This window comes from Martes martes, assembly GCF_963455335.1.
Source record: "Martes martes genome assembly, chromosome: 9".
Taxonomy (NCBI): Eukaryota; Metazoa; Chordata; class Mammalia; order Carnivora; family Mustelidae; genus Martes; species Martes martes.
Window position 1 is genome coordinate 10,817,428 of NC_137896.1, and position 6,294 is coordinate 10,823,721.

Genomic DNA, 6,294 nt, shown 5'->3' on the forward strand with positions numbered 1-6,294 from the left:
GCACAGTAAATACTCGGGCTTTCAGGGAGTAATGGCCTCTGGGGACTGGACAATGCTGCCCAGAGACAGGGAGGCTGAGGACAAAGCTCACAGCGGTGCCCACAATGGGCCCCCAACGGCTCCCAGATGTCACCCCACAGCCCTCGGGAAAGAGACAGGGTGACTGTCTTCACCCTGGGATGTTGCCACCTCTTGAACATCCTTCTTCAGTGTGTGTGTGTGTGTGTGTGTGTGTGTGTGTGTTGTTTCTGTTTAGAAAGAAAACCACATGCTCGTTATAGGAAATTCAGAGCTCTGGGACACCTGGGTGGCTCAGTTGGTTAAGCGGCTGCCTTCGGCTCAGGTCATGATCCCAGCGTCCTGAGATCGAGTCCCACATTGGGGTCCTTGCTCGGCGGGGAGCCTGCTTCTCTCTCTGTCTCTGCCTGCCGCTCTGCCTGCTTGTGCTTGCTCTCGCTCTCGCTCTCTCTCTGACAAATAAATAAATAAATAAAAATCTTTAAAAAAAAAAAGAAAGAAAGAAAATGTATTCTTCTAAAAAAAAAAAAAAAGAAAGAAAGAAAAGAAAATTCAGAGATCTCTCAAGAAGGGAATTAAAACCCCAACATCCGTGCCGTCCAGACAGAAGCCCCGTGGACCCCACAGGGGTCACAGGGCACACATTTCCCTCTCCGAGAAGGCAACGGTGCATGAAATGGGAGGTAAAACTTTACAGAAATGGGATTGTACTATCTTTTTAGGCCACCCTACAAGTTGCTGCCTGCACTTGTCAGCGTGTGTGCGTACCTTTCAAGTCCCCATGGGAGTATCTGGTTTCTCCCTTAAAGGATTGATTGATCGATTGATTGATTGATTGTAAGTCAAGAGAGGCTCTTTGGAAGGAGCACCGATAGTTAAAGTACAAGTAAAAATTCCATCAAATGAAATATCCTCCTCCCCACTAGCACCTGAACCTACACCCAAAGAAAATCCCTATGAGCAGTGGGTATATTTCTTCCAGACCCTTCTTTTTTTTTTTTTTTTAAGATTTTATTTATTTATTTGACAGACAAAGATCACAAGTAAGCAGAGAGGGAGGCAGAGAGAGGAGGAAGCAGGCTCCTCACTGAGCAGAGAGCCCGATGCGGGGCTCGATCCCAGGACACCAGGATCATGACCTGAGCCAAAGGCAGAGGCTTTAACCCACTGAGCCACCCAGGCGCCCCAATCCTTCTTTTTTCTTTTCTTCTCTTTCCTGCCCTTCTTTCCTTCCTGCCACAAGCCCAGGAACGTCAGGATCTCTGAGAGCGACCACAAGCTAGGAGGGGCAAGGAAAGAATAGAACAGCCACTTGGGGGTGCCCAGAGTGCGTCCAAGGCCCACAGCGCACGGGGGAATCAGACCGGGTGGGTGGTCCCACCCTCGTGAAGCTCCTAGTCTGGAAGCCTCTCTCCTGGTCTGCAGGGGCCACGCACCCCACCCCCAGAGCTCTCTTTTCCCTGTCCACCTCTCTCCCATATCGCCACACACTTTTGGCTGTCTACTGGCTGGAGAAGGGTGTGTGGGGTTTTTTTTTAGAAGACTGGGAACAAAATGGGCCCCTCTGTGCCAGAGCTGCTGGGCAGGCCAAGATAAAGACTCAGACTCTGTTCTACTGCAATTTAAAAAGTTGTAATCACACCGACCCCAAAGGTAGAAGGAGCAAAATGACAACAGTAAAAAAAGAAGTCAAAGTTTGACTCAGCTCTGCCACTTTTTTGCTCTGTGACCCCGGGCCAGTTACTTAACCTCTCTGTGCCTTGGTTTTCTCTTTCTTGAGTCGGCTGTGTAAGTTTAATGAGTCAATCCGTGTGAGGTGCTCAGCATGGTACCCAGCACATAGAAAGCGCCCCATAAGTGTGGTGGCCATTCTGTATTTCCTAGGGGCACACATGTGTTCATTCACCATTCAGCAAAATTTTACCAAGTGTGCACCTCCTGCACAAGAGACACGAGGCATCAGCGATTGGACAGTGAGCAGAGCAGACAATGTTTCCACTCGCAGGGAGCAGACATTCTGGTGGGCAAGACGGTCAACACGGAAACTGTGAACAGTGAAAATATGGTTTGTCGGATGGTGACAAGTGATTTGGAGAAAAATCTCAACAGGGAAGACACTGGGTGCAAACCAGAGAGGGACGGGAGGAGAGGAGGTGAGTGCAAAGGCCCTGAGGTGACAGAGGGCCCGGTAGAGTGGAGGGAGTGAGGGCATGGGGGAGGGGCTGAGGCAGAGGTGCTGGGGCCAGAAGGAGTCAGCACCTGTGGGCCATGGGGAGGACTCTGGCTTTTCTGTCGCTGAGATTGGAGCATGTGCACATGTAAATATGTGTATTTTTTTATTTAGACAGATACACACTGAGCTCTTTGCACAGTAGAGGCACTGGGAGAAGGTGTGCTAGTCACATGTCAAAGAAGCTCAGATCTAATCATTCCTCTTTCTTTTAAATTGAAGAGTAAACTCCTATAACATGTGACATTAACAATCGGAAAAACAAAGAGGAGCAGGAAGGACCCGGCTTCCCGCTTGCCAGAGTACCCCCATCCCAGCTCAAGGGACGCCCATAAGTAACCGCCGGGTCCCTAATGGGGCCCAGATGTGCCCGAGGTGGCCCGGGCCCAGCCCTGCCTGCCTGGACACTGCGTAGCCATCGGTTTATTTCCTGGACTTATTTTATAAAGAAGAGCCCAGGGGAGGATCGAATGGCCCCACCAGCCCCTGCTGGTTCCCACCCAATCTCTGGCAACCCTGCAGCTCGGAGCTGCGGCCCAGACAGAGGGGGCAAGCTCTGCCCTACAGGAGAAAGCTGACCAGTAAAAACAGAAGAGCTAGAAAATCACCACTCGGCAGCCACCACAGTAGTAATTGATTTAGGTGAAAATCGCCAGTGAGGGCTAAGAGCCGTGGGTGGAAGTTTGAGGAGTAACGGGATATTCACATGGTCTCGGAATGTCTCCCCACAAGATACAGATTAAGTACAAAAGGGGAAAAAGAGGAACTTGATCCCGGCAGACAGCTCCTTAACCAAGTGGCCCAAGCTGATGTCACCATTAATGGGGCAGGCGGACCTCACAGGCCTCGAGATACCTTGCGCTGAGAAAGACACAACACCAGATCTGTGGTTCTGCCGAGAGCGCATTGCCCAAGTGAAACCGCTAGGAAGCATCAGGAAAGTCTAAGTTGGGGGACATTCTAGCAGAGTTGCACAGCGGAAGCGTGCTGGGCCCATAAATTGGGGGACATTCTATAGCACACCTGGCCTGAACACTTCAGGAGCTTCGAAATCATGGAAGACCAAGAAAAGACCATTTATCCCAGAATAAAGGAGAATAAGGAGACAGGACAAGTGTGTGACCCTGGATCTCACTCCATACCCAACGGGCTGTGGGGGGATGTCCCTGGGACGGTCCAGAAACTTGATGATGTCTGTGCCCTAGACAATAGTGTAGCACCAAGGCTCGATTTCCTGATTTCCACCATTGGACTATGCTTGTAGGAGAGAATGTTCTTGTCCTTAAAAATCCATGCTTCAATGTGTAATAGTCCAGGGGACATCATGTCTGCAACTTACTCTCAAATGACTCCGGAGTAAATAGTGTGTCGGTACGTGTAACCATGCACAGAGAGAAGACATAAGCAGGAGAAATGTTCGATATTTTCCAGAATCCATATGAAAGATCCCCGTTTGTTGTGCTTTTCTTCCAACTTTTCTGTCAGGTTAAATTATTGCAAAGTAAACATGTTTTAAAAATCTAAAAAACTGGGCCTCGCCATAGAGCACACGACGCTTGATCTCCGGGATGTGAGTACGAGCACCACACTGGGTGTAGAGATTTCTTTTTTGAAAAAAGAAGTCGTTAAAATAATAATAAAAAAAATCTAAAAAACCGTCTCCCTGCTTCTTTTCCTTTGTCTCGGCAGCCCCATTCCTCCTCCTGTGACTCCCTAGAGAAATGCTTTAATATTTTATTGTAAATCCTTCCAGAGCTTCCATATGTAAATACAAACAGGAATGAAGAACATGTTTATTTCCACCTCTTCTTCTTCCCGCAAAAAGGAACATGTACAGCAGGTGACTTTTTTCGCTTAGCAATGTGGCTAAGTGGGGACTGTTCCATATCGGGACATAGGGACACTCCTCATTCCTTTGATCCCTATCCCTACCTCAGCCCCTGGGAGCCAACATCCCTTTTTAATAGCCCCAAATAACCCTCGCCCATAAGCGCTCAGGTGTGCACCCCGGGCACCGTGCCCCTTGAATGAGCCTTTAGCCCCATAGGCTCCATCACCCTGAATCAGGCCAGCATCTTTTCTGCCGGGGCCTCAGGGCTCCCAGTGTTTCTCGCCTCCCCTAACTCCACTAAGTGCGCTCTCCTCCAGGAGCCGGGGGATCCCGAATACCAGTCGAGCAGGCTTCATCATTCCCCTGCTTTGGTGCCCCTGGTTGCCAGAGGCTGGACTAAAATCCGACTCCTCACGCCGCACACTCACTCTGCAGGATGTGGGAGCCTCACTGGTCCCACGCTGTCCCCCTAGCTCCACCCACCCTGGTCTTTCTCTGCAGAGAGCAAGTTCGTTCCAGCCTCCAAGTCTTTTCATTCCATGCTCCCTTGACGCCTGAACTTTCTCCTCCTTCAGGTTTCCACTGGAAAGTCAGTGCAGCGCGGGCTCTGGCTTATCAAGAGAGCCTGCCCCATGGATCCCTCTAATTCTATCTGAGCGTCTAGACTCGTTTAGTTAGTCACTTGTTTGTTTGCTATCTCCCTCGCTAGAACCTAAGCTCCGTGACTGCACGGAGGACTGTCTGCTCACGGCTGCGCCCGGGGGCCTAGAACAGGGCCTGGCACACATGATATTCATCACGACTGACTGAAAGCCCCTTTCCAGGCTCTGGGGAGGAAGGCAGGGCCCTCATGGCCCCCATTTTGTAGAGGCAGAAACTGGGGTTTCCAGGGGGAAGAGCCTTGTTCTAGGCCCTGACAGGGGCACAACCCAGGCATCCCTAACTCCCAGGAGGATCAGAGCATGGTACACCCCATTTTAGATGCTGGGGAGGGGTCTCCACGAGACCTGCCCCATTCCCCGTCCCAGGAGTGTGTGAAGTCATTTATCCCCTCACCAGTTGCTGTCAGCACCTACTGTGGGTGCCTGTACGTGACAGCCCACGGACGGGGACACAGTAGGCCTTCAGCAAATTGGTGCCCAACCCCCATCGCCCCCCCCCCCACCGCAACTCCCTAACTTCCCTTCAGGGAGGCCAGCTACAATTTGGCGATTGTTAGAGAACTTTTTTTTTTCTTTTGGGAGGAAAGCTGCAAGTCATTAAGGGCTGCTCCCGGCCTGCGGGTCACCATTTCCTGTTTAGAAGAAAGAATCATCTCTCCTTTGGAACATGAAGCTCCCCCCACCCCCGGCTTGACTGTGGGGCTCGGGAGCTCTGGGACGCCTGCAACGCCTGCTCAGCTCCCCGCAGGAAACTGGCACCTTCAGCACCTTTTGTGCTCAAAAAGGACACTCATTTTCTCCTGGCCCCAGGAGGGCCCCAGAGGTGAGGTCACCGTGACAGCCAGCCAGGAGTGAATTATCCCAGCCCAGGACACAAGCTGACCGTCTTCCCGTCCGTCCTCGAGCAGGAAGCTGAATGACCCCTACCCTTTGGCCTGGCTTCTCACCCTCTCGGCTCCGGCCAGCCAATTTCCTTGCATCAAAGGCCATTTGGTACCCAGCGGCCAGACAGAGGTGTGGGTCCGACAGGGAGGCCAGAGTGGGGCCCAGAGCCCTTGGAAACAGGAAGGACATCCTCTGTCCCCTTCTTGCTCACTGTAATCCACTCCCGCATCTCGGAGAAGCAGTCAATCCATCCCCGAACGACCTGCAGTGCTGGGGCAAAGCCCAGCAGCCTGTCCAGTTGACAAGACCCAGGGAGCTGGCTTCTCACCCTGTGGGCCTGGTCAGCCTCAAAATGGAAGGATGAGAGAATAAATCCAGGTCACGACGTCAGAAGTGCAAGGAACCTACACACAGCCCCCTGCTGCTCACTGGCCTGCAGGTGTTTCCCACCCTCTGCATCAGACAGGACACCCAGGCTCAGAGGAAACCCATTTGTACAAATAAGGTCCCTGACAGTTGAAGTCACTGGTCCAAAGCCACATCATGTTTAAGAGGACAGGATTTAAGCCCATCAGGAATGATCTGAGCTCCATGAATCCCTGCCACCTCCTCCCTCCCTGAAGGCCTGTAAAACACTCACCCTTCTATAAAAAAAAGTAGACTTTAAT